Here is a 27,397-nt window from a genome sequence, read left to right as displayed (position 1 = left end):
AGTGAGGCAGCCACTGTGGAAAAAAGTATGGTTGGTGGTTCCTCAAAAAATTAAACATAGAATTCCCAGACAATCCAGCAATTCCATTTTTGGGTATATACCCAAGAGTTGAAGCAGGGATTCAAGCAGATATACGTACACCCATGTCATAGTAGCATTATTCATAATAGCCAAAAGGTGGAAATAACCTAAGTGTCCATCAATGGATGAATGGATACATTCTGGCATATTATACAATGGAATATTATTCTACCTTAAAAGGAAATACTGATACACGCTACGACATGGATGAACCTCAAGGACACTATGCTAAGTGCAATAAGCCAGCCACAAAAGGACAAATACTTTATGATTCCACTTATAAGAAGTACCTAGAGTAGTCAAATTCATAGAGAAAGATAGTAGAATAGAAAGGAGAATGGTGGTTTCAGGGGCTGGGGGGAGGGGATAATGGGGAGTTAGTGTTCAAAGGGTACAGAGTTTCAGTTTGGGAAGATGGAGAAGTTCTGGAGATGGATGGTGATGACAGTTGTACAACCATGTGAAGGTACTTACTGCCAGTGAGCTGTATGGTTATTAAAATGGTAAATTTTATGTATACTTTACCCTAATTTTAAAAAAGGTGCTCAGTCGTTCTTTATCTCCTCTGGAGAAAGGAGAAGAGATTTAAATTGGTTTCAGCTAAAAATTTTCTGACAGGACAAGCTGCCTAAAGCATAACCAAAGTATCATCTTTGGAGGTGTCTCTTGAGAATCTACTCCTCTGAGCCATGCAGTATGCTAAAGGCTGGGGACACAGTGTCAAATGGGAAGTCACAGATTCCTACCTTCACGGAGCTTATGGTTTAGCTCAGTGGTTCCCAAACTTTAGCTGGCATCAGACTCCCATGGAGGGCTTGCTAGGCCCAACCTTCGGAATTTTTGATTCAGGAGGTCTAGGCTGGGACCTGAGAATTTGCATTTCTAGCCAACTCCCAGGTGATGCAGATATGGCTGGCCCAGGGACCATACTTTGTGAAGCTCTAGTGTAAGGGGAGAGGCTTATAGGTAAATAAGCAATTTCAAACAAGTGTGGCAGGTGCTATGATGGGGATACACCTAGGATACACGGCAGCAGGGGCACGTACCTGTCCAAGGAGAGGTCAAGAAAGCTCTTGCCAGAGGAGACGCTACAGGAATTGACATCTAGTCTGAGACCCATAGGACATGTAGGAGTGAGCCAGGTGAAGGGAAGGGAAAGGGCATTCCAGGCACAGGGCACAGTGTTTGCAAAGGTCTAGAGGTGAGAATGCACACAGCCTGATCTTGGAATGCAAGTCTGTCCACGTGACGAGAAGTTAGAGGATGATGGGGAAAGTGATGAGAGGGAAAGTGACGAGCAAGAAATTGAGAAGTGACAGACAGTAAAAGCCATTAGGAGCCTAGAGTTTATCCTCAGGGTGATGTGAAGCCTTAGAAAGGGCTTTCAGCATTAAAGTTCTAAGGACTAAGGTTAGATCATCACATCCCAGGGAGGGCTTACTTCCAGCAGAGACACTGCCTGAGAGGTTGCAGATGGGGCAGTGGCACCTGTCCCTCTGATTCTTAGTTCATCGAACCCCATCGAAGCTCTAGCTCCTCAGAAAGCCAACTGCTGCCTGAGTTACAGGCTGTTTCAGGTGGGAATAGTCCAAGTCCACTGTGACTACATACTAGTAGCCACCAGCCATGTGAGGCTATTTACATGTAATTAACTCAAATTGAATTAAAAGCCAGTTCCTCAGTCAGTTGCACTAGCCACATTTCAAGCGCTCAATAGCCATGTGTGTCTAGCGACTAGATACAGGACACTTTCCTCATCACAGAAAGCTCTACTGGACACACTGGTCTGGAAGATGTAGGCAGGATTGGATCTAAAACTTGCCAGGCATCTTGATTTTATTATAGGAAACCAGCCCACAACTGTTTTGAGACTTCATTCATGAAAACACACACACATACAGTTCTAAATTGACTTTTTAAATTACAGAGTAAAAAATTAGACCACTGGCAGCCCTTTACAATAAGTATTCAAGCTACAAATACCCTAGATATCATTTACATAAGGAGATACAAGGAATACTTTTTCCAAGCCGCTAAGAAGAATCCTAGAATCACACTTATTCTCCAAAGCCATTTTGAAATCCTCAAAATAACTGGCCAAGGGAATTGAGGGAGGATAATACACCCTAGATTAAAATTCTAAAAGGCCGTTTTTACTGCTTAGGTGTCAAAAAAGTCAAGCTTTTACAGCTTCTTCTCTATTGTGTATTTTACCTACTTAATTCAATTCACAGGATTCTTAATATTATATAGCTAATCCTCACTCTAAGTTCTAAAAATAAAAGGCAAAAGGTATTGCCTGCCAAGTTGGTAACAAACCCCAAGCCAAGGACAGAACTGGAAATTGATGCACGGAGGGAATGAGTTATGCTGTAAAATGAAACACACGCCCGGGAGAAAGGTTTAACCCTTGAGCTGACCATAACAGCCATCAGTTTTAGCCACTTAAAAAGCGCAAGAAGCCACAGGTGGGTGATAATTTCTGCAAATAAAAATACAGAGATGGGACTTCCCTGGTGGTCCAATGGGTAAGACTCCACGCTGCCAATGCAGGGGGCCTGGGTTTGATCCCTGGTTGGGGAACTAGATACCGCACGCACCACAACTAAGCGTCTGCACGCTGCAACCAAGAAGTCCGCATGCTGCAACTAAGATCCGGCACAGCCAAAATAAATAAATGAATACATAAATTAAAAAAAAAAAATACGGAGATGTTTTTATTTTCTCAGCTAGGAAACTGACCAGGATGTAACTGACCAGCCTGAGTAGAGAGGCAATGGCCAAGATCCCACTCTCCAAACCCCCCCTGAAGAATCTGGTGGGCGAGTTCCCAGTGAAGAACTGGGTCCTTCCAGGTTGCCTGAGTGTTCTGGTCCTGATGCCAAGGGACAGGGGCTTTGAGAAGTGTACCCAGGCAGCCCACGTGTAGCCCCTTTGTTCCCCATTCTCCGGGACCAGACATGTCACAAAGAAACAGGAGCTGGTGTCTGCGTTGCTCAAAACCACTCAGCCCAGGAGAGCCCAGCCAACCCCTAACCCCGCCCCCAGCCCTCTTTTCCGACAGCCTACATGCAACTCCCTACCCCTCAGTGCTCCATCTCTGCCCGGATCTGCCCTGTGGGGAGATGGAGAAGATCTAATCCGCTCCTTCCTCCATACTCCGTGATTAGAATCCTTCCTCAGGTTAAAACCAGTTTCTCTAGAGCCCTTCCAGGAATGCCCATGAGACTGTCTACAACAAGCCACCATGAATGGAAAGCCATTTATTTACCAATTCCCGGCTTAGTAAAAATCAGGAACAACCAGCAAGAAATGGTGTAAGGCTCCTTGAGGGTGCTGGGGTAAAGCAAGAGGCAGTTAGTATGTGGATTATCTCAAGTGGCAAGAAAAAGCCAGAGAGAATCCCGTAATAGACAGTCAGGATGGGAGGTGGAGAAGAAAACTAACTCATAAGGAGCCCTGTGCTTATAGCATTCCAGATGCATAGCAAATGGCATGTATTCTCCAAGAATTGTTTATTTGTAATTCTGATTGAATAATGTATTAATGATAACACTAGCCAGCATTTATTGAACCTTTGTGCCAGGTACCGTTCCAACCACTCACACGCATAAATGCATATAAAGCTCACAAAGACCCAATGAGGTTGGTCCTGTTATCCCCATTTTACAGATGAAGACACTGAGGTCAAGACACTCACCCAGGATCTCACAACCAATACACAGTAGAACCTAGATGCAAATCTAGTCAGTTTGGTTCCAGCATCCTGCTCATAAAACCATCATGCTGAGAACTCCTTTTTCTTGTTCTCAGGCAGAAGTGCCTTAGCCCAGCAGTCCTCCTGAAGTACCCTACCCACCCATGCTGCCTACATTCTAAGATTTTAGTTTGTTGTCTGGAAGTAAGGTGGGATCTTTCCAGAGTAGTCCTCAAAATGCACATTTGCCTCCAGAAGCCTGTGTTCTACATAAAATGATACCAGGGAACTTGGTCACCTTGTGCATTAATGTTTCTGTTCAGTTTGGAAGGCCAGAGGTCCTCTCTCCTCTCCCCATCTTCCTTGGTCCATGACCTGCGTGCGACACAATACTGCTTCCACTATGTCCAGCCAGCCCACTGTGAGAACAAGGAGCCCTCAGAGTCAAACCACTGAGACAAGAGCTTCAGGGGTGGGAAGGGGCTGGAGGAGAAGGAGAGGCTGGGACGGGGACTTGAGATTACCCAGCCAGCGGGGCAAACCACGTGTGAAGGACAGGTGCGTGGAGCCTGTCTCCTGCAGCAGACCTCAAGTGCATGGCAATATACCCACAGGTGACAACATCTGGACACGTTAAAGAGAAAGAGAAAGAGAGAGAGAGAGAGAGACAGAAGAGGGACAAGGGACAGTCAGACGTGGGTTTATTTAGCATCTCCTCTCGACTAAGAAATGGACTTTCATTTTTATCAGGAGGACATGGGGACTTAGTGCTGATACAACTGATGGGAGAATTAAGGTAGTAAAACTTTTTTCACAACTACCTCATCAAATCAAAATAGAGCTATTTCTGTTGGCGGAAAACTCCCTCCTTTAGAGGATATGTTAGTCGTCCTTCACACGCTCAGATGGCTTCACTGAGCATGATACAGCCCACCCCCAGCGGTGGACTTTGTACCTCTCATATTTCGAGATAATTCCCTTCTGCGCCTTATTCTGACCCTTCAATCTGCCTTCTTCATAATTCCTAAGTGATCTGAGATTACCAGCTTTTCCTTACTGAAGCTTCCAAGAATCAGGCTGAGGAGTCCTTTTTAGGCATTTGCACTTTAAGAGTCCAATGGTGAATTTCCTTTTTAACAGGTGAGAGCAGTCAATGCCCGATGAGCCTCTCAGGCCACACACAGAGCAGCATGCCCTGCAGTACTGGCCTCAAGACTAAATTTCACTGTAATCCCTGACAATGGAAACCAATGAGCTGATCAGAATACATCCAGTTTCCGAAGATTTGAGTGGTATCAAACAAGATAAATTAGTTTTCCAGTAACGTCAAGAGGCACACTCTGTATTTTGCTTGGAACAACCAGAAAAACCACATTCAGAAGGGAGCACAGCCTGAGGCCCAGAAATTCATGATTACCTGGGAGGAAAGAGGCCTTTAGCTTTGAGACAAATAAGTCAGATCCTAGAGCTGCAAGTTCAGAAAGAACCTTCCTGCCATCTCCAATGTCACACTTGTAATTTTGTTACCCACATCAGTGCTTTACAAAAAGAGTGACGATTAATCATAAGGAACAAGACTCATACAATGTAAAATTTCACCATTTCCTCTGTTAACCCCCAAATTAGTGCAAGAAGTTATTAGTTATATATAAAGTATATAAAGATACAGAGAGATATATAAAGATGTAAAGTACACATAGCATATGAAGCATATCTAAGTATATAAAGTATAGAGAGATATAAAATATGGTCCTCGGCCTCATAGGCTTGCAGCCCATGCAGCAACAGTGACAAAAACACACCTCACCATAATATAATTTACTGTGACAGGTGCTAGGAGGGGGATCCATAGGAAGAGAAGTCAATTACACCTGAAGAGCAGGGACTTCAGGGAAGGACAGAGAGAGGAAGGAAGTTGATTGAATAGGGCCTTGAAGGTCAGGTGGGTCCGTGATCAGGCTGGGAGATGCGAAGTAAGAGAAGCAAGACATTTCAGGAGAGGAAACCATGGGCGCGAAGGTTCCAAAGCATGGAAGGACACAGGGTTAGTTTAGTTACTGAAGTAAAGGCAGGTGTAGGAAGATGATGGTTGGAGGGGATGGCTGGAGAGGGGGACTCAGGTGAGACTGTGAAGGCCTTGCAGGTCAGAGGCATTTGAATATTTGCTGATTGGATGAAAGGTCACCTTGTTAATGAGGCCTCCCCAGTCATCTGTGTAAAACCATAAGCCCTCACCTCTTTCATCCTTACTCTTTACCCCCCTTGTGCCAATTTATTTTTTGCTTTGCATTTATCACTGATAAATGACATTCCACTTCTTAATGTCCTTAATGACCAAGGTCTCTCTACACGAGAATGTAAGCTCCATGAGGCCAGGGGACTGTGTCTCATTTTTCTCCCTGCGGTATCCAGAACTTCTAGCCAGCAGCTTGCACATAGTAGGTATTCAAATATTTGGTGAAAGACAGAATGAAAGAAAAGAGAGAGAGAAAGAGAGAAGGAAGGAGAGAGAGAGAGAGAGAAAGAAAGAAAGGAAGGAAGGAAGGAAGGAAGGAAGGAAAGGGAGAAAGGGAGAAAGAAAGAGAAAGAAAAGGAAGGAAGGAAAGGAAGACAGAAAGGAAGGAAGAAAACAGACGCAGAGATGGAGGGAGGGAGGGAGGGAGGGATTCTCACTCCATATCATCAGGGTCACAGATGAGGGGCCTAAAACAAACATTAACTGGTTCTTCTACCTATAGAAAGAGCTTCTATCAGGGAGCAGTGAAATAGTTAAGCATTCATTTAAAATGAGTATCTACACTACCAAATGTGAAATAGCTAGCTAGTGGGAAGCAGCCGCATGGCACAGGGAGATCAGCTCGGTGCTTCGTGACCACTTAGAGGGGTGGGAGAGGGAGGGTGGGAGAGAGACGCAAGAGGGAGGGGATATAGGGATATATGTATACATATAGCTGATTCACTTTGTTATACAGCAGAAACTAACACACCATTGTAAAGTAATTATACTCCAATAAAGATGTTAAAAAAAATTTTTTTTTAAATGAGTATCTAGTAAACATGCCAGGACAAAAACTAGACAACACACTGGATCCCAATGAAAGGGACGTAAGCCACCTTCTTCTATGGTTCTTTGAACAATTATTGCAAAGGATTGGCCAGTCTTGTGAGTCGGCATAACAAACCAGCCTACTTCATGATTTAATTCCATTTAAAGCCAATACTACATATTAAGGAAACAAAACGAACCATCTGTGTTCAGCTGAACTCTGCCCAATTGTTCTTTCGCCTCCATTGTAACTTGTTCGGCAGGCCATCTAGAATTTTAAAGGTAATGACTGTAATGATAGTACCACCTCAATTCATAAGGCACCCTTCTTCTAAGGCATTTATTAGTCTTCAAATACCATGTTAATTAGGCTTCCGCCATTCTTGAAAGTTATGATTTAATCACCTTCACCTTGCAGAAGGTTAATGGAGACATGAAGAGGTTAAGATGTGTGGCAAAGGTCTCAGGGCCAGCTGGGAAGGAGCTAACTCTTGTCCTGACAGCCTGGGACACCATCCACACGATTAACAACAGCTACTACCGGGGTCTCCACCACGGGGGTGATAAAAAGAAACAGGCATAAAACGGCAGGAACAAGCCCGTCACTTTCTTCTTTATCTCTGTTCTCAGGATTCATTCCACATCTAACCCAGGGTCATCTTAGTTCCCTAAGGTGACCAGAAGCAAGTCACACACACACACACACACACACACACACACACAATCTAATATTTCACAACAAAAAGGGTTCTTAGGGAGAAGCTGGCTGGAAGATAAAGGGAGCAAAGTCTGGAACAACTGATTTTTTTTTTTCTGATCTTTATTTTCATTTTTTATTTTATCTTTTATTTATATTTATTTTTATTTATTGATATTTATTTTCTGATATGGACAGTTATTTTCACCACCCCTTTCCCCAAAGATCAACATGATGCTTCATTGTGGAAGCCTCTCAAGAGCAGCCCGCCTGGATGTGTTAACTACTCTCCTGCCCACAGGCAAGAAGACAACCCAGACGGCTCCTCTGGGTCCTGCTATCCATCCGCCCTATCATTATGCAATATGTTATCTTCCTTTCAAAGGTTCTTCAACTGTTTCCTCAAGTTAATTTCTTATCTATTAAGAGCAGAATCCGTTGGCAGAAATTATTTAAGGTTTCAATCTGTTGCGTATCAAGATTTCAAGCGGAAGTTGAAAGTCAAATCCCACTACCCCATTTGTGTTAGGGGAAGAAAAGAAATATGCATGTTCACATTTGTAAATGCAAAGACTGTCTCTAGAAGGTTAACCACAAACTCACAATGGCTGTTGCCTTGGGGGAGGGGGACTAGGGTAAAAGGGGGCAGGAAGATTTATTTTACACTGTACATCTCTCATACTTTTTGAAGGTTAATTAAACTGAAAAACAATACGTGGAACAAAAACTGAAGCTTGGAAACTATTTTCGCTGGAGCCCTTCATCAGGAAATAACAATGATGACTTGACATCTTGGCTTACCTACAGTGCTTGGCAACCGAAGAGCTTACTAGATAGATGGTGAGCTCCCTGAAGGCAGGGGACACTTTAATTGTACCTTAAATCTTTGTCCTTGTATTAGTTACTGATTGCTACATAACAACCCCCCCCCCAAATTTAGCAGTTAAAACACAAGTATTAGCTCAGTTTCAGTGGCCCAGGAACTCGGGCATGGCTCAGGGCCTCTCAAAGGCTACAGTCAAGGTGTCACCCAGGGTGCAGTCCTCTAAGAGTTCACCTGGGAAGGCTCCCAGCTCACTCACAGGGCTGTTGGCGGGATTTGGTTCCTCATGGGCTACTGGCTGCCCTAAGTTCTTTGCCATGTGCATCTCTCCATAGGGCAGCTCACAATATGGCAGCCGGCTTTGCTCAGTGCAAGTCCAAGGATGCGACAGACAAGGGCTTAATCTCAAAAATATACAAACAGCTCATACAACTCAACAACAAAAAAACAAACAACCCAATCAAAAAATGGGCAGAAGACCTTAAGTGCAAGTCCAAGGAGTCTTTTTGCACCCTAGCCTTGGACATGACATCTCATCCCTTTTGCCACATTCAATGCATTAGAAGCGCATCACCAGGTCCAGCCCACACATGAGGAGAGTGAATACCCAGAAGCAAAAGCCACAAATTACACTTAATGAGAACCCTGAGACATTGTAGCAGGGTCCCAAATTTGGTCAAAAGTCATTTGAGACAGCTCTTATGGAACAAGCGTGAGAGGTCTCGCAGTAAAATGAAACCAGAGAGACACAACTTCACTCAGACCAGCTTCGGAAGATAAGAGGCATTATAAGCTCTTACGGATGGAGCTGGGGGTGCTCCCAGAAGAGGAAAAAGATAAAATTCACAATTAACGTTCAACATCAAAGTTGGTATCAGCTATGGTCTGATGTTCATTGTTTTTTATGTTCACAACACCGTACGTGGTGTTTACATCCTATTCTTTTTGGAATGATTAATTATCAATTCTTAACTTGTGCAATGAAAGAGAAATAAAATACTCAGGTATAATGTCAAACATTAGCTTTCTGTGAAGCCCATTGTAAAGCACTGTGGCATTTAAATGCTAGAGTTCAAAAGCTGAAGAAATCAACTGACCTTGAAGTTCACATATCTGATCCTCGTCTTCGATTACGATGAATCTCAAATTCACGAGCTTATCAGTATATGTAAAATAGGTTAAAAAAAAAAAAAAGCAAATAAGATTTTTTCTTTTCCTCACTTAAGTAAATCCTTGAAAGGGTAACAAATATTCAACTTGTCAATTTCTTTAAAAAGTCCTTTTAAAATGAAAATGCGTAAGTTCACCTTGACTCTAAACATAGCTGAAGGTTTTAACAGGATTCACTCTGTAAATGGCTCCCTCTGGCCTGGCTCCCAAGTCACTATGTGCAGCTGTAAGGAACATCCTGTTGTATGTTTACATATATTAACAGATTCGGGAATATAACAATTAAAAGAGTCAGATCTTATCGTCCTGTTCAACTATGGTAGGCTCGCTTCCAATTCAGGGCAGGGTTGCGGGGAAGACCAAGAAAACTCGGAAGATGCGTGGGTGGGCGGAAGAGTCACAATTACACTGGCAACAGGGCTTTACAAGAGTTTGCCAGTGATACCCAAGGCCAGAGAAATTATTTCGTTTAAACTCTCAGATACACTTGCCTACTCCTCACATTTTGCAGCCCTGAAAATCCGTTCATTGGCTTTAGCCAAAGGGGTTGCCTGATGGCAATAATATTGCACACAAGATGGGAAAAACTTATTTTTCCTGTGAACGGTTTTATCCTAAGAGAAAGATGTGGTTTCACATTTCCTTTTCCAGATCACCCGCCCCTCCTCCTCACCCTAACTGATTAGGAGATGATTTCTAAGTGGTCAAGAGTCCAGTTTCAGCAGCCACGTCCCTGATTCCATCATGATTTGGACAGGAGACAACTTCCTTGTCTCAGCAATGCAAGCACGATTTATGTGGCCTGGCCAACGCTGGCTGTGCAAACAGGCTGCTTTTGGGTCAGCCAGGTGGTTAAAATTCATTAAACAGACTTACAGACCATTCACATAACCACTGCTGATCAGATGTGAGCCACCTCCTGAACAGCAAAAGGCGGGCCTTCAGTTCAGATTGATCTCTTTCCAAATCACTTGGGGAACGTCAGAAAAAGAAAAGGGCGAGGACCCAGGAGTGTCTACTTTCTCAACCTCCTGAGAAAGTAGATTGTATTGATGCAGAAGAGTTAGGACCAGGTTCCTGGTCTAGGCTAAAATGTAAATATGAATTTCCGTTCTTGCCAACTGATGAGTTATTTTGATCATATTCTTTACTCTTTTATTCTCAAGGCTTTCATACCCATCTGAAGAGCTCTGTTGAGTTTTTATACAACACTATCAAGTAGTTAAGATCTTAAAATAGAACCACTTATTTTAGAGCCATAAGGGTTATTAGAGAAAATGTCCAAACTCTTCATTTCTACAAGAGGAATTTGGAGCTCAGAAAGGTTAGGGGAGGTGACAGTGCTGGACCCGTGTTGAGTCTCCCCCCTGCCCCAGTGTCTCCATCTGTAAAGTGGTGATTAATGGATTACCTAAATCTTCAAACAGTTATTGAATGCGTACTAGGCTATGGACACTTGGGATGAATAAGATATGATGACAGTCTCCTCAAGAGGAGAGAAACCATCACAGAGATCATTACAGTTCAATATGGTAAGGGCAGGAGAGGGCTGCAGGCCTCAGAGGCAGTGGGAGCTTGAAGAAGTCATACCTGACCCAGCCTGGTACCTGACCCAGCCTGGTACCTGACCCAGCCTGGGAAGTACCCGGGAGGGGCTCCAGGCCAGAAGAACACTGAAGCTGAACCTTCAACAATAAAGAATTGTGTTCCCTCAAGAAAAGGTAAAAGGGGAAAAAGGTGCCCTGCCCTCCCTTTAGAATTCTTGTGAAACTAATGTCCAGCATGTGAAGGTACTTGGTAATCGGCAAATCACTACACAGAACTTAGCTATGAGGTTAAGTGACTGAATCAAGGCCACTCACAAGCTGATGCTTTTCAGAATCCAGTCCGATGTCTTATTCCACTCATTTATTTCAATCACTTCCCCCGATGTTTATATCTAGACATTTCCATAAACTTGAGTGAGTTTTTGATACACTAAAAGACACCTCATAGACAGCAGACTCTTACAGCATCCAAGCAGTTCTCTGCCTTGACTTCAGGTTAGAATGACGCCAGGTGCACCCCGGTTGGGTGATCAGAATCTCCGGCATCAATATATTTGATGCTCCACAAGTGATTCTAATTTGTAGCCAAGTTTGACCACCTCATGTATTGCACAGCCAAGAATGGGCTGCACGCTCCCACGCACAGACAATTCCTCAGTCACCTCTGGTTTATGCATCTCAAGGAAGGCTCCAGAGAACATGAAATCCATTTGTTTCAGTCTGGACTGTAACGTGGTTCTTTAAGGAAAACAGATTTAGCCTCTGAATGATGACTGGCCTAGATTAATACTAGTTTGTCTTTTCTGAAGATACACAGGTTGATAGGGCAGGGGGGTGATGCCCAGAAGTATGACAGGTGGCAGAGAACAGACTGTCTGGGCTAAAAATGCCCTACAGAGAAGGCATAAAATAGATAATGGTCAGATTAGAGTGGGAAGAGTGCACCTGGAGGAATGAAGGCATGGAGACAATAATATCTAAGTGAATTCCTAAGAGAAGTACTACTGTATTTATTGTGGTTCTTTGAAAAGGATGACAGTCATAAAACAGGATGGATGCATCTGTCTCAAAACAACAACTTTTTTATGTTTCTATTTCTTTTAATCATATAGGCAGGCCCATGTAAAATAAGAACTTTAAAGATATCAAATACAGGGACTTCCCTGGTGGCGCAGTGGTTAAGAATCCGCCTGTCAATGCAGGGGACACGAGTTCGAGCCCTGGTCCAGGAAGATCCCACATGCTGCGGAGCAACTAAGCCCATGCGCCACAACTACTGAGCCTGTGCTCTAGAGCCTGTGCGCCACAGCTACTGAGCCTGCATGCTGCAACTACTGAAGCCCAAGCGCCTAGAGGCTGTGCTCTGCAACAAGAGAAACCACCGCAATGAGAAGCCTGTGTACTGCAACAAAGAGTAGCCCCCGCTCACCGCAACTAGAGAAAGCCCACGTGCAGCAACGAAGACCCAACAGATCCAAAAATAAATACATACAATAAATTAAAAAAAAAAAAAAAGATATCAAATACAGCTGGTAGATGCTGAAAATGAAGCCATAAAATACTTCTGGACACGATTCACAGGAAAATCTAAAAGAAAATTAAGCATTGGAGAAAACACAGAAGTCGTCTTTTCTACCATTTGTCAAAGGCCCCTGGCTGTTGTTCTTTCATCAGTGTATCTGGTCCTCCCCATCCTCGGTGTCCTTGCTACTCAACGTGAGGTCTGCGACCAGCCGCATCTCCATGATCAAGAGCTCATGAGGATTACAGAATTTCACCACCAACCAAACCAGAATCCACTTTTTAACAAGAACCCCCAGGAGAGTCACATGTGCATCCATGTTTGAGAAGCCACTGGTCTACACTATAGAAGTAGCCACTTTCTGGAAGGTCCATCCCAGCCATGGGTGGGCACAATCAGGCACCAGATTTTCTTTAAGATCCGCTTAATTTCCAGTATTACCCCCACCCCAATCAGAACTTTTTATTATTTCCCAAGTCATTCTTATGAGGAACCCAAATCATTCCTCCAGATGGCCCTCCAATGTAACCCCTTCTTGGGAACCTTGCTGAACACCCCTAAACTGAGCTAGTAACTCCCTCCTCTGTGCCCCCATAGCCTCGAGTTTCACACACCCCTCCCTCACCCCTCCAGGCTGGTCTCCATTCATTCCCCACCCACTCACTCCCACTAACATTCCACTGATAGTCATCAAACCACAAGCTTCGGCCATTCTGTCAGCCACTGAGCTGTAGTGAGCAGGACAGAAGCTTCCAGGCTCATAGGGCAGCACACCAGTCATCCCATAGATAAATAAAGGGTTACGCTCTCGTGAGTACAAGAAAAAAATAGCAGAGGGCATACATTGGGAGAGACCTATTTCATTAGGGTGGTCAGAGAACGCTCTGAGGAAATGACACTTGAGCCGAAAAGCAAAAGATATGGAGGATTCATTCAGGGGAAGAGTTTTTCAGGCGAGAAAGCAACAAATGTGTAGGTGCTGAGACAGGAAAGGGCTCGTCATGCTCCAGAAACTGAAGTAGGACAAGAATAGACCTAGCGGGGAGGAAGCAGGGGTCGGAACAATTTAAGCACTGTGCTGGGGGCCGGGCTACAACATGAGTGAACCTTAAAAAGGGGCTCTTCTCACCGAGGTGACAGCCTCGTGCAAGAGACAAACAGACCAGCAATCACGATAGCGTTCCGGGATGACACACCCCTGGGCCGCATCTTCCTGCTTCTCACCTGCTTGAGGAGTCGTCACCAAGGAATCCTAACACATTCTTCCCTGCCATGGCTGGATATTGCCTTGGAATCCTACTCATCCAATACCTCTAGGCCAGTGAGTCTCAACCTGGAACGTCATCAGAACCATCTGGAAGTTGTGTTGAGCCACAGAATGCTGGGTCCCACTTCCTGAGTTTCTGATTCAGTAAGTCTGGGTGGGACCCTCAGCTGTGTTGATGCTGCCGCTGCTTCTGGGACCATACTTTGAAAACCAGTATCTAGCCAACTACTACGCATCAAGCCAAGTTGGCACGTGAAATAAAAGCTAGCCACCGTCTCTGAGATGGCGTGATCCAAGCTGGGAGAGGAATGTACAGAGAGGGACTGGAGCAAAGGAGGGGTCCCTCACTTTGACCTGGGAACGTGAAGAAGCAGGAAGTCTTCCAGGAGGAAGTAGCACCTGGTCAGCAGGGGGAGGGGGGAGGGGAAAGAGGGTCACAGGTGAAGAACACAGCATATGCAGAGACCCTGAGACAGAGGGAATGTGCTCTGTCCCAGAAGAATTCTGGGTAAAAAGGGAAATGACATTTGTTATCAGGTAAAGTTAGTAGACGCAACTGCATAACTGCAGGAATGAAAACGTTCCTTTCCTACGGAAAGCATTTTAATGATCAAATATTTCACTGTCATCCTTTTTCCTTTTGCGCTGGATGTTTTCCTCCTTAAACAATAGCCCCTGTTTTAAAAGAGTCTATCACAATACCAGGGTTATTAAATACTAATAACCCTGCCATTTGAATATCACTAAGGACACGTGCAAACATGGCATGCTCAGAGTCGGTCTAAAGATGGTGCCTGCAACAGACCAGAAAACAAGCAAAGACATAAAGTAAAAACCTCAGGGTCACCTTTTAAGTGGAGACCAATTGAGGCAGAAGTAGAGGAGGGAAAGATCTAGGTGTATTTTGTCATACACCCTATACACATATTAAAAAGCATGATTTAGTGTGGGGTTTTTTTTTGGCTGCGTTTGGTCTTTGGTGCTGCACGCGGGCCTTCTCTAGTTGTGGCGAGCGGGGGCTACTCTTCGTTGCGGTGCCTGGGCTTCTCATCACGGTGGCTTCTCTTTTTGAGGAGCACGGGCTCTAGGCGCCCGGGCTTCAGTAGTTGCGGCACACGGGCTTAGTTGCTCCGCGGCATGTGGAGTCTTCCCAGACCAGGGCTCGAACCCAGGTCCGCTGCACTGGCAGGCGGATTCTTAACCACTGCGCCACCAAGGGAAACCCCATGACTTGGTTTTTAGACGAGGCCACACAAGCCATTTTAAATACCCTACTGTCCATGAGAAATTCCCTGACTTTAGTGAGTTCCCATTAAATATACAACTGGCCCCTTCCCGCGTCTGATACAAACATGTTGATCTGTGTGTGTTGGTCCTGCCAACTAGGCAATACTGTATCAGGCTTCCACTGCCATCCTTGTCCATAAAGCAGGGCTAGAGCATTTTGCACAGGTGCTTTCTCTGCTCAAATTTAAATGCTTTATTGGCATTAAAAAATAGTTGAATGTATGATTTCACAAAAAAAGGCCAAAATTAAAAGGCTGACCCCGAGGATGGGAAGCACTGTTTTCATAAGGTTTCCAATGTCCCTGTGGAAATCGTCATACCCAACTCCACGCTTCTGGTTCCCAAGGTTACGTGTCTCCAGCCAAGATTTCTGAATCTATCAGAGCTTGACCTCTGGCCACTCCTGGGTGTCCCAGCAACTGGAAGTTAACACGACCAAAGCTGAATTCTTAATCTTCCAGCCTGCTCCTCTGTCTCTGACATCATTATCTTCCATCCCTTATGTTAGAAACCTGAGAATCACCTGCTCCTTCCCTTCCGTGAGGTCCTCGAATCTGATCCATCACCAAGACCGAGACTCCACTTCTAAAATGCAGCTCCCGCTCTCTGCATCTCATCTCCACTCTGTCATCCTGGCCCAAGCCCCCATGATCTCTCTCTTTCGGCCACTGCAGCAGCCTCCTAACTGGTCTCCTCCCTGCTTCTGGTCTTGGCCCCCTCCCCCTTACCCATTCTCCACATCACAGCCTGAGTTTTCAGCTGAAATCAGAAATCAAATCATGGCACTCCACTGCTTACAAATACATCAATGCCTTCCTATCAGCTTGGTCTCTGCATACCTCACCCCATGCTTCTTAGCCCCACTGTTACTTCTCCCCAGCTATCCTGGCCTTCTCACAGTTCCCAGAACACAGCACTAAGCTCTCACCACAGGGTCTTTGCACATGCTGCTCCTATGGGCTGGACCAGGAAAAGCCTTAACTGGTCTCAACTTAAGAATATTCTCCTCCAAGAGATCTTCCTGGGCTAAATCTTTTATTGCAGTAAAATATATACAACATAAAATTTACCATCTTAGCCATTTTTAAGAGTACGGTTCAGTGACATCAAGTACATTCACATTGTTGTGCAGCCATCACCACCATCCACCTCGGGAACCCTTTCATCCTTCCAAACTGAAACTCTGTACTCATTAAGCAATAATTCCCATTCCCCCTCCCTCCGCCCCTGGTAACCACTGTTCTACTTTTTGCCTCTATGAATTTGACTATTCTGGGTACCTCATATGAGTGGAATCGTACAGTAGTTGTCCTTTTGTGTCTGGCTTATTTCATGCAGCATAACGTCTTCAAGATTCATTCACGTTGTGGTGTGTGTCAGAATTTCCTTCTGTTTTAAGACTGAATAGTATTCCATTGTATGGATGGACCACTTTGTGTTTATCCATCCATCCTTCCAGGGCCATTTGGGCTCCTCTGGGGCCATTTTAAAGTCAGCCCTCGTTATTCTCAGTCATATCTTATTTCCCTTTAAGTGCTTATTACAGATTCTAATTCTAATATCAGTTTGTTTCATATCTCTTTTGTTCAATATTTTGTTCAATATCGACTCCTGCCACCTCTCCCCCAACAAGCCCGTAAGTGTCACAAGGCGGCGGCCCCTGTCTGTTTTGTTCATCCTAGAATTAACCACCAGGACCTGGCACGGGACCTGGAGTGTAGTGGGCATTTGATGAGCAAATGTAGACTTTTTAAATGAAAGAAAATCATTAGGCCACTAGAAAGCCACTAGTCTTCAGATTCACTCACAAATTCCACGTACTTTGTATTCAGCTATGAAAGATAACAATGCACATGCGTGTGCGCACACGCACACACACACACCCCCCCTTCACAGAGACATATTTAGCTCTCTGGGCACAAACAATTCCCTTTGTAACATTAGTCGATCTATTTGTAACTAACATACATTTCCATTTCCTGTGTTCTTTTCAAGAATGCATCATGTGCAAAAGTAACTTGTGTACTCAGCAATTAAGTAAGAACTTAAATACTGATAAATGCTACAACGTGGATGATTACACTAAGCAAAGCACCAAGGAAACATTATGCTAAGTGAAATAAGTCAATCACAAAAGAACATATGTTGTATGCTTCCTTTTATATAAAATGTCCAGATAGTCAAATACAGAGAGTCAGAAAGTCGAGTAGAGGTTGCCAGGAGCTAAGGGGAGAAGGAATACGAGTGACAGCTAAAGGGTACGGGTCTTCTTTTTCGGGGTGATGAAAAGCTTCTAAAATAGACTGTGGTGATGGCGGTACAACTCTGTCAATATACTAAAAACCATGGAATTGTACACTGTACAAGGATGAATTGTACGGTACATGAATTATATCTCGATAAAACTGTTTGAAAAAAGATAACCAATGTGTGTGGAGATGGGGGTGGCCTGCCTCAGTGTGCAGGCTGGAAAAAGCTTGCCTTCCCAATTAGACAATGCATGGCAAGGTTGGGAGGAGTGGGGCAGGGATCACAGCCTTGCCAGCAATTTGGCCACAGGCCTGCAGGGGCAGCCTGTTTTCTCTTACAGAGGAGGCCTCCTTGCCCCGCGTACCCCGTTGGTTACAGACCATCTTCCTTCCAATACAAGCAAAGGCCTCTGCTTCCTGGAAATCATCATTTTCTAACACCTCCCCTCTCCCTCCAGCAAAGTAGAACAACATGCTCTGATGATAAACAAAGTTCTCTGTTGAAGTTCTCTGAACCAACACCTTATATAAATATGTGTATCTCTGAAGAGCCTCTTTATAACCTATTATGAGTGATCTGAGCACACTGAATTTACAGTGTTTTGAAATTCAGATTTCCATTTGCAACCCAAGCTCTGCCAAGAAAGTTATCTTTGGCTCCTCTTTCTCTTACACCCCATATCCAATCTGTCCGGAAATCCTGTTGGCACTACCTTCAAAAAAAATATCCACAACCTTCTCTCTCTCAGATGTCTCATCCTGGTCCCAGGCTCCAACATAGCTCACCTGGTTTAGCCTCCTAACTAGTCTCCCAACCCAAGAGCCCTCCCTGGCCTGGTCTCCACACAGCAACCAGAAGGACTATTTAAAATACAAGTCAAATGACAGATCACAACCCTCCAATGGGCAACATCCTGCACCGACTCCCCCACACCCCTCTATCCATCTTGCACAAAGTCACAGCCAAAATCCTTCCACTCCTAGGAAGCCCTGCACGATGGAGCTCCGCACCTCTCTGCTCTGTCTTCCCCATGCCCCGCCCTCCCCACTCACAGGTTGGAGGAATAGCCAACTACCTGCCTTCATCACACCAGCCAGGCAACGAGTCATCTGTCCCCTCTGCCTGGGACACTCTCCCCACCCCCAGATCTTTGTGATTCACCCTCTCCCTGCTGAGTCTTTACCCAGATACCACCTTCTCCACTCTCCAACTGCATCTTGCTCCCTTGCCCACCCTCCCAATTCCTTTACCCTGTCCAGCTTTCTCTTTTTATCCCCTGCAGCACCCATCTTCAAACATACCATGTAATTTACCTATTTATTATCCACAGTCTCCCTTCCCTCTCTAGAACGTGAGCTCCTTGAGGGCAGGCTCTTTAGCGCCTTGATTGACTGACAGATGCCAAGTGCCAGGCACACAGGATGTGCTTTGTAAGTATCTGTTGGCCGGCTGGCTGTTTGTTTTGGACTTTAAAGGCTAAGGAGGAGGGTCCACTCTGTGAAATGACTAAGGAGACAGGAAATTCCCTAGGAGAAGCCACGAGTTTACTTCTCTAGCCATTCAAGAAGCTAGAACTCAGGAAATGAGACCAGCAGTTACTAAGAGTACAGGGTCTGAGCAAACTTTCTTCAGCTTTAAAAAAGAGTGTTGGTCCGAGTGGTCTCAAGGATCCGGAACACACTGGATGCTACTTATGTCACCACTCAGAGTCTGAGGTTCTCAAACTGACCTTTGAGAATTTTCACCATGTTTCTCATAGGTAAGGGGGAAAGGCTAAGACTGATTTAAAAAAAAACATTCTAAACAATCTCAAACTGAGCTAGACAAAGTATCAAACCGCCAAGAGATTAATATCCTTTTTGTGGCTGGGACTGGCACAGGATAGGAAGATGGAATGATACCCAAGAATGGTGATATTTGGGGTTAGTTTGAAGTCTGTGTGTGTGTGTGTGTGTGTGTGTGTGTGTGTTTACTTAAAAAAAAAGTCTTGCTTTTTAAATATGCAAATCCTTATCTTGGCTAATTTTCAGGGCACCGTATGAGCAAAAACTCACATAAGAGTCTATTGTTCCCTAGAAAATACAGATTAAGATGTTTTTAGCCTCATAGACTGACATCTAATCACGATCGAAAGGGTTCTGGGTTTTATCCTGCTTCACGAAGAAGCACATTAGCACACAGATGCAACATTTGATGATTCTGTCATCCTACAGTCTATTAGTGATCTCTTGCCTTTTTTGAAAGCCTACCTTGAAAACCATGGATTCTACCCTAAGGTAGAAAACAATCTGATTTTTAAGTATTGCATTTTTCAGACATTAAATAACAATTTTTCTCTCATTCTAACCCTGCCTCCTCCAAAAACAATTTTTTTATCTTTAATTCAAGTCAGTTCTGGGGGAAAGTTAAGGATTTTTGCCTCCACTAGAGAATATCCTCCCTGGAAGGCAGCTGTGGTCTGCATAGGTCTCCAGATGGTGGAGCCAGGTCTCCTGAGCTTTTACGCCCACCCCAGCACACAGCACGGTATCACCCACACTGCAGGCCAGCACGTGATGATATGCTAAAGGACCACCAGCTTCGTCAGAGCAGCTGCAGGTGAAAATGAGAAATGAGGCCGCCCTCCACGTGTCTTCCACGTAACCAGCCTCCCGGCAGTTCCTCCAGTTCTTATCTCCAAGATGTTTTGGAGGAAAGTGTGATATTAAATGCTACATGTCCCTGCCCATCTTAACCACGTTCTATGAACAATGAATCTCACAAAACTGAATCAGATCTCAACAGCTCCCATGAAGAAACAGATACTCATATGCCCATGTCTGCAACAGCATTATTCACAATAGCCAAAGATGGACACAACCCAAACGCCCCTCAACCAATGAATGGATCAACAAAATGTGGTATATAGACACACGGTGGAATATTATTCAGCCTTGAAAAGGAAGTGCAAGGAAATTCTGACTCATGCTGTGACAAGGATGAACCTTGAGGACATTATGCTGAGTGAAATCAGCATCACAAAAAGACACATATTGTATGATTCCACGTACATGAGGTACCTCAGAATAGCCAAATTCATGGAGACAAATAGACGTTATCAGGGGCCACAGGGAGGGGGAAATGGGGAGTTACAGTTTAACAGATAGAGTTTCCAAATGGGACGATGAAAAAGTTCTGGACATGGATAGTGGCAGAGCTGCAAGATACTGTGAATATGCTTAATGCCACCGAATGCACCTTAAAAATGGCTAAAATGACAAATTTTATAACTATTTTACCATGATTAAAACCAAAGTCCCATGAAATAAACCTCTGCACTAGGATGAGATCATGAGGGACCTCCTCACCTCCCAATGTTGTTCTGTTACCAAAAACAGAGCATAGATTTTCACTTAGTTCTCACCATCTCGGCGGCTGAAGAACCCTACACTCTTAGTTTCATTGTTTTAACAAAAATTCTGGAGGCTTATAGAGCATCTGCCAGTGCCTGGCTTAGAGGCCCACACATGTATTTCTAATATGGTGGTAGGGCCACTCTTTTCCAGTGTGAAATATATAAACCCCGACCTGCCTCCCCACATGAGTGAATATTTCAACCACCGAAGTCAAATGGCTGTTTTCTTACAGAGAGTGTTAAATGTTTCTCCTGGATGCACAGATCTCTGATCTCAGAGAATAGTCTCAGTAGTTCACTGTGTCCCAAGAAGACAGAGGAAAGATTTGTACACAAATCATATCACACTTTATAAAATAAGTAATGCATCCAACCCACGGGAACTTCCCCAAACAGCAAGAACGAGCGATCAGAGACTGTGAGCGGATAATGCTTGGTGCCTGAGTTGTTCCGATGAGGATATTCCAGCTCAACTCAATCTGAGTAAAGGTTAGAAAACTGGTTTCAAATGCTGCTTTGCTCTAAATCAAGCAGACCTCAACTCTGGTGAACAAAAGCCACACAGCAAAGAGACAAAGCCATAAATGACAGCCCTGTAAATAAAGACCAGAGCTGCTAGCCAAAGGTCAGGCTACACGCGTACTCAGTGAGAAGTGCCAGGCTTCTCAGTCATGCTAGGTGGAGATGTCATCACCACAGAAGGATGGCCCCAGAACAAGGGTGACCTCTGACACCCCCCAACCCCAGGAGTCCTTTCCCCAAGACTGAGAGCCAGCTTCCTACCACTGATCTGCCATAGCCTCCAGGCCCAGCTCTCCTTTATTAAATGCAAGTTCACTGGACTTGAAGACTGATAATGAACACAGAGCTTCAGAACTGGGAGTGGCCAGGGCCACCCTCCATGGTCTAAGGCAACCAGCTCTCCAGGCAGAGAGGGACAAAAAGTCCAGAGCAGGAAGAGAGAGAACACCAGATCTACTTTCTTACCAAAGAGGAAAAGATAAAAAAACACGACTCAGGCCCTCTGTGAATCCCGCAGGCTTCCGTGAAGCAAGTAGGTAATCCCCAGCACAGCGCCTGGAGAAGATGTTCAAGCCATTGTTTTAAATGAGTGAATGAATGGGTGGATGGATGGGTGGATGGATGGGATTGTAGCAAAGGTCTCTGTCATTAGTGATGCTTACCAGGTGCCACACTCAGAAACCATGCAGAAAGCATCAATCCTTTAAAAAGAGTCAAGGTTCAGAAACTCCCAAGTTTTGAACAGGGAAGAGTAATTTTTTTTTTTTTTTTAAACAAGAGTACAGAGGTGAGGAAGATGAAAGACAGACAGGAAGTGGGGGGAAAGGAGACCCAGCAGTGCCCAGTGTGTCCCAAGGGCCTCCCTCCACTCTGCAGGAGGATAGAATGCCCCGGTGGGAGCAGCCACCCCTCGTGGCTGTGACTGAGTGAGCACATCCCTAGGTCACTGAGGGTCCTGTTCCTTCGTGCCACTCCCCAGACACCTGGGCTCCAGAACCCAAGCCCTGGATCTGGAAGTTCAGAACCTCGCCCCTGCTCTAGGGGACTCTTTCTTACCAATGCCTGGTGCAAACAGACACCTATGTTTGCTAAATGAATACTAACATACAGAGTGATTCCCGTTTCCCGCATAGTCTAGGAGAAAGGCAATGGCTGCATAAGCCATAAATATTTGCTGAGAGATATCAACAACACAACAGTAATAATACTGACTACTTTTAACTGAGCTCTGTGCTAAGCCCTCTTAGATAAATTCTCTCATTTGGAACTCATCACACAACGCTCTGAGGTAGTACTATTACTATTCCATCTTACAGATGAGGAAACTAAAGCTAGATCAATTAAGTACTAATAACTTGCCCTGGGTTATACAGCTAGGGAGCAGTGAGGCCTGGATTCCAAGCCAGGTCACAGGACTCCAAAGCACCTGCTACTAACCCCTCACTGCTGCCTCTGGGTTCAGTCTCCATGGGACCAGTTATCAAACACAGTTCCCATTGTGCATGGTTTTGGTGACAATATATTTTAACATGCAACACATTTAGAAGAATTAGGAAAAGTATTCATATGTTCCTAAATAATCAGATGATAAAAAATCCTTTGTTTTCTAATAAAAGTGAGAAACAAGACTGTTTTATACACACACACACACACACACACTATGATGTGCGTGTGTGTGTATACTTTCTAGACTCTTCCTCCATAATGCCAGCTCTTCGGTGACACAGGACCTCAAAAGATCTTAGACTGGATATTATTTATAGCTGGGCACAGGGATGCGGATTTGGGAGTAAACTACTTAACAGAATAAACCTATCTTCTTTTCGTGTTATTAAAACTCTTCTGGTAGCAAATTAATTTTTACTTATCTTAATAAGTAACAAAACAACACCTACAGGCATGAATACAATTAATCTAATTGAACGATGCCAACAAACAGACCTGAAAACTCACAAGATACCTAAAGACACCACCAAAAAAACACGGCCCAGGAGACTAATCTAGAAGCAGATATAGAAGCAAATTCTAAAATTAAGTGCCTAAGAAATTTTAAAGGCACCTCTCTTTAGAGACGTGGGACATGAACAGACCGCATAAAACTTGTTCTGGTATCTAAAAATCAAGTTCCTCTGCATTCATAAGAGCATAGGCTTCTTTTACAATGATTGAAACTAAAGAGCAAAGGTAACTAGTAGATTAAAATCTCTCTCAGGTGAGTTATAAGGCTCACCTGGATTCCATGAATGTTTAGGAAACACTAAAATTGAATTCAAACTTTAGTAAGGCAGTAAAATATTTAAAATACACAAAATATCTGGGCATCATACTAACTTTTTAAAATATCCATTTAATAAACAAAATAAGAAAGCAACATTCGAACACCTATTATGTATAAGGAAGGTTCACCTGTTCTCTCATTTAATCCTCAACAACCCAAGAAGGCTGAAAAATATTTTTTACAGCAAATGAGTAAATTCAGAAAATTTAGGAATTCATCTAAGGTTATACAATTTTTAAAGTAAATAAATAAAATAAGAATAAATTGTAAACATTAAATACAATTTAAAGTAAAAGAAATGAAATCTGTGGGAATCTAAATCCATATGTTTTCCACGACTCCTTGCTTTAGAAAAAAGAGAAGGAAGGAAGGAAAAAGAAAAAAGGAGGAGGGAAAGGCCAACAGATAGGGTAAGAAACATTCCACAGCTACATGTGGTCAGTGCTGTTAGTGCCAAGACCGCAGAGAAATCCAGGTGAAACAGAGCCAGTCCTCAACTTGCTTTACACCTGCAGACAACTTACACATGCACGTTTTCACCAAATTATTTTAAAGGCTCAATTACAAAAACAAGCAAGCAGAAAAACCCCTCCTAGTTCTATGACTAACAAGTAATAAGTGCATACTGATATGCATTTTCCTTAAAATAAAAAACAGAAAGAAAACCTGAAAGTGGCCAAGGCCGCTTTCACGCAGATGGCATTTCCGTTCACTAGTATTAAGCTGTCTGAGTCTTGTTTGGCCCCCAATAACAGACCAAAGAAATCCTAAAAATTATGAATGTACGGTCACCATAAAATGGCAAAGGAACAAAGGTTAAGATTTCTCACCTAACATTAGAACAAGGAAGCCTCCACTACCTAATGAATACCATTAAGAGGATTCAAAGGAATAATTGCAGGCAGGCAGACTTCTCCCCCAGAAAGTAATCAGCATCAGCTAATAACCGTTCATCATCTTTTGCACAGTATATGCATTTATAATAGGTTTTAATAAGGGCTTCAACAACAGGCCCGGAATTAATGAATGGCATTTTAGGTCCAATACAAAAGTACTCCCCAGACATGAAAATTAGAACTTCTACTTCACATTTTGTGTTGTTTTCCCTTTTTTGTGTGTGTGTGTGTGTTTTTTTATTTTTATTTTTTTTTGTTTTCCCTTTTTATCTGCCCTTGTGTTTACCATCACTGGAGATTTTAATCACACATCATTTTTAGCTTTTGTTTTTAAAAGCAGTTAACCTTCCTCTGGAACCTACTGCGTGCTGGGTGGTCTTTCAGTACTCCGCCGGTGTTGTCTCATTTCATTCTCGAGCAATGAAGGCAGAGATGTGAAAGCAATGCAACCAGGAAGATGGGAGAGAAACTTTTCTTAAGCCAACAGGGCGGGCCGTTTCCGGGAGGGGAAACTGGCGGCGTCCGGAGCTGCCCAAGGACTTCGAGCGCGCCAGGGGCTGCGCGGGCAGGACGAAGGGTTCGGGCGGGGTTGAGGGGGTCACTAAGCAGAAATGGAGCTCGGGTTCCCCTTCCCTGCGCGTATCAAACCTCGTCCCCCGTTCTGCATCCCCTCAGCACTCTCGCCCTCCCCTACAGCTGTTACTGATCAGTGTTCCAAGCCTCCCCTCCGCACCCCCGTCGGGGACCAGGCGCTTCCACTCCCTCGGAGAAGCTGGGAGGACAATTACAAGCTCTTCCCTCACTTGGGGAGGAGTGGGGAAGTGGCAGGGTTAAACCACTCGCCATTCCCTGCAACACCCCTCCCCCAACAAGCTGCCACTCCGCACGCCCAGAGCGAGGTGACAGCGCCGGGCATCAAACTGGGGAGGGAAGGAGATGGCCTGTTGGCAGTGCCATGGGAGCTGGCGGATACGACCCTACAATCACCGGGGAAAAAGTGTCCCTCTTCCTCATCACCTCCCAACCTGCATTAAGGCCCTCGGAAGATGTCTGGCGGGTTCCTGGTCCCGCAGTGGGCGCGGTGGAGGCGACCTCACCCTCCATCCCTCCCTGAAGGTGCTGCCGGTACATTCGGCCCAAAGGTCTTTTTTCGGACGCGTTTGCACCGGCTCCCAAAGGGGCCACCAGCAGAACCCTGTCAAGAGGGACTTCCAGAGGGGCGACAGATATTGCAGGGGAACCAGCGGCGCTCCTCAAGGACCCACAGGCCCTGCCAGGCTTGCTCCTCGGAGCTTAAGCCCGGACCTGAGCGTAGCAAACGAGCGAAGAACCCAAACACCTCCCGCAAGTTCCCTCTCCTCCCGCAGGTGAAAAGCCCATGGCCTTCTCCACAGTGCTGCCTGCACCACCAGCTGCGTCTCCCCATCCCCGAGGCAGCGAAGGCTCCCGGCACCGCCACCCAAATCCCACCCTTGCGGGCTCAGGAGCCCGAGGGCGCGGACAGCTGCTGCCACTGCATCCCTGTTCCCCGGAGTCCGCCGCCCCCGGGCGGCCAGGGGACCTGCGGGGCCCGCGGGGTGAGGCAGATCAGGGGTCCCGGCGCCGCGCCCCTCCTTACCTGGCGCTCGCTGGGCCCCGGCTGGGGCATCCGCCGGGTGCGCGCCTATCCGCGCGCTCGCTTGCGCACCTGCCCGCAGCCGCCGCCCGCCAGCCCGGCCCCAGCGCTGGCCGCAGCGCTAGCGCTTCATGGCGCACGGGGCTGGCCCGGGGCCCCGGGAAGCGTGTCCAGTTGGCGGCGGCTCCTCCGGCTCTCGCAGCTCTCCAATGGCTCCCCGCCTTCCCCCGCCCCGCGTACGCGCCCCCTTCCTCTGCGGCAGCCCTTTTCCCCCCGCTCCGCGAGACCGACCAAACTGGTTTCTCCGCTCCCGGGTGGTGCCTCTAGTCTCCTACCGGCAGCCGCAGCTGGGGCTGGGGGCGGGCCCGGCCGTCGGCCCTCCTTCTGTTCCTCCCCTGGGCGGAGAGGAGCTGGACGGCGAGCCCCGGCACGGGCAGACGCGGCCCAGGTTGAGCCCCGTGCCCTCGTGCGCCCCGGCGGCAGGGGGGCACCCAGGCCGTGCCCCGAGCGCGTCCCCCGCCTCGCCTGGCCCGCTCTCGGCTCCCCGGACGCTCCCGCCTCCCTGGGGACGCGATTGCCACCCCGCCCCGCCAGCCCCGCGTCACTTCGCCGCCACCCTCGGCCAGCCTGACCGCCGCTTGAGGTCGGTGACCGCGCCAGCCCGGAAAGCTGGCGAGGCCGCGGCTCGCCCGGGACCTGAGCTCCCTCGGTAAGGGGAGCTGTACCCTCTCGATGCCAAGTCACGTTCGGGGACCGGTCACCGAATGCGCGTCGCGGTTCGCCGCGCGGAGGGTGGGGGAAGAGACAGCGCCAAAAGACTTCGAGAAACTTATCCTGTAATTGCAGCAAGCAGGCTTTCGGCTGAAACCAAACGCCCTCACCTTTACGGGTTTGGAGTCAAAAGGAGCCAGGGCGCGGCGTGCGAATGGTGCGGTGTAATTGGAACTTTTGGACTCACGTGCCTAGTTGCTAGCTGGTGTCTGGGCGCTTTGAAGCATCCTCCCTTGCACCAGAAACTCTGTTTCGCAGAATTTTACTGCTCACTTGCTATGGAAAAGTCTCTGCGATAAGAATGGAGGAAAGTCAAAGATGAATCAAAGAATTTGCTGAAAATGTAGTAGGGGAGATAGGACTCACAGACAAATAGCAAGTTATCTGCAGATCAGAGAGGCCAAGAGTTCAGACTCCAAACTGGGGGCTTAAGGAAGACTTCATTGAAGAGGCCATGCTTGAGGTGGAACTCAAAGATCCACACTTTCGGGGATCCGGGTTGCATGAGGAGGATATTCAAAGAGTGGTCCACCA

At 45.8% G+C, this 27,397-nt stretch overlaps 1 protein-coding gene across 2 annotated transcripts in view; it reads right to left on the bottom strand.

Annotated features, from left to right (window-relative positions):
- The window catches only part of ATP8B1 (ATPase phospholipid transporting 8B1), a 108,404-nt gene extending 82,129 nt beyond the window's left edge, over positions 1-26,275 (bottom strand). For both annotated transcript variants that reach the window (XM_061170265.1, XM_061170266.1), the window contains exon 1: positions 26,096-26,275. The gene's annotated coding sequence lies outside the window, so the exon portion shown is untranslated. The remainder of the gene's footprint in view (positions 1-26,095) is intronic.
- Positions 26,276-27,397: the final 1,122 nt, after the last annotated feature.

This window comes from Eubalaena glacialis, chromosome 15 (assembly GCF_028564815.1).
Source record: "Eubalaena glacialis isolate mEubGla1 chromosome 15, mEubGla1.1.hap2.+ XY, whole genome shotgun sequence".
In the NCBI taxonomy this organism is placed as follows: Eukaryota; Metazoa; Chordata; class Mammalia; order Artiodactyla; family Balaenidae; genus Eubalaena; species Eubalaena glacialis.
This window is presented reverse-complemented; position numbering and strand designations above follow the sequence as displayed.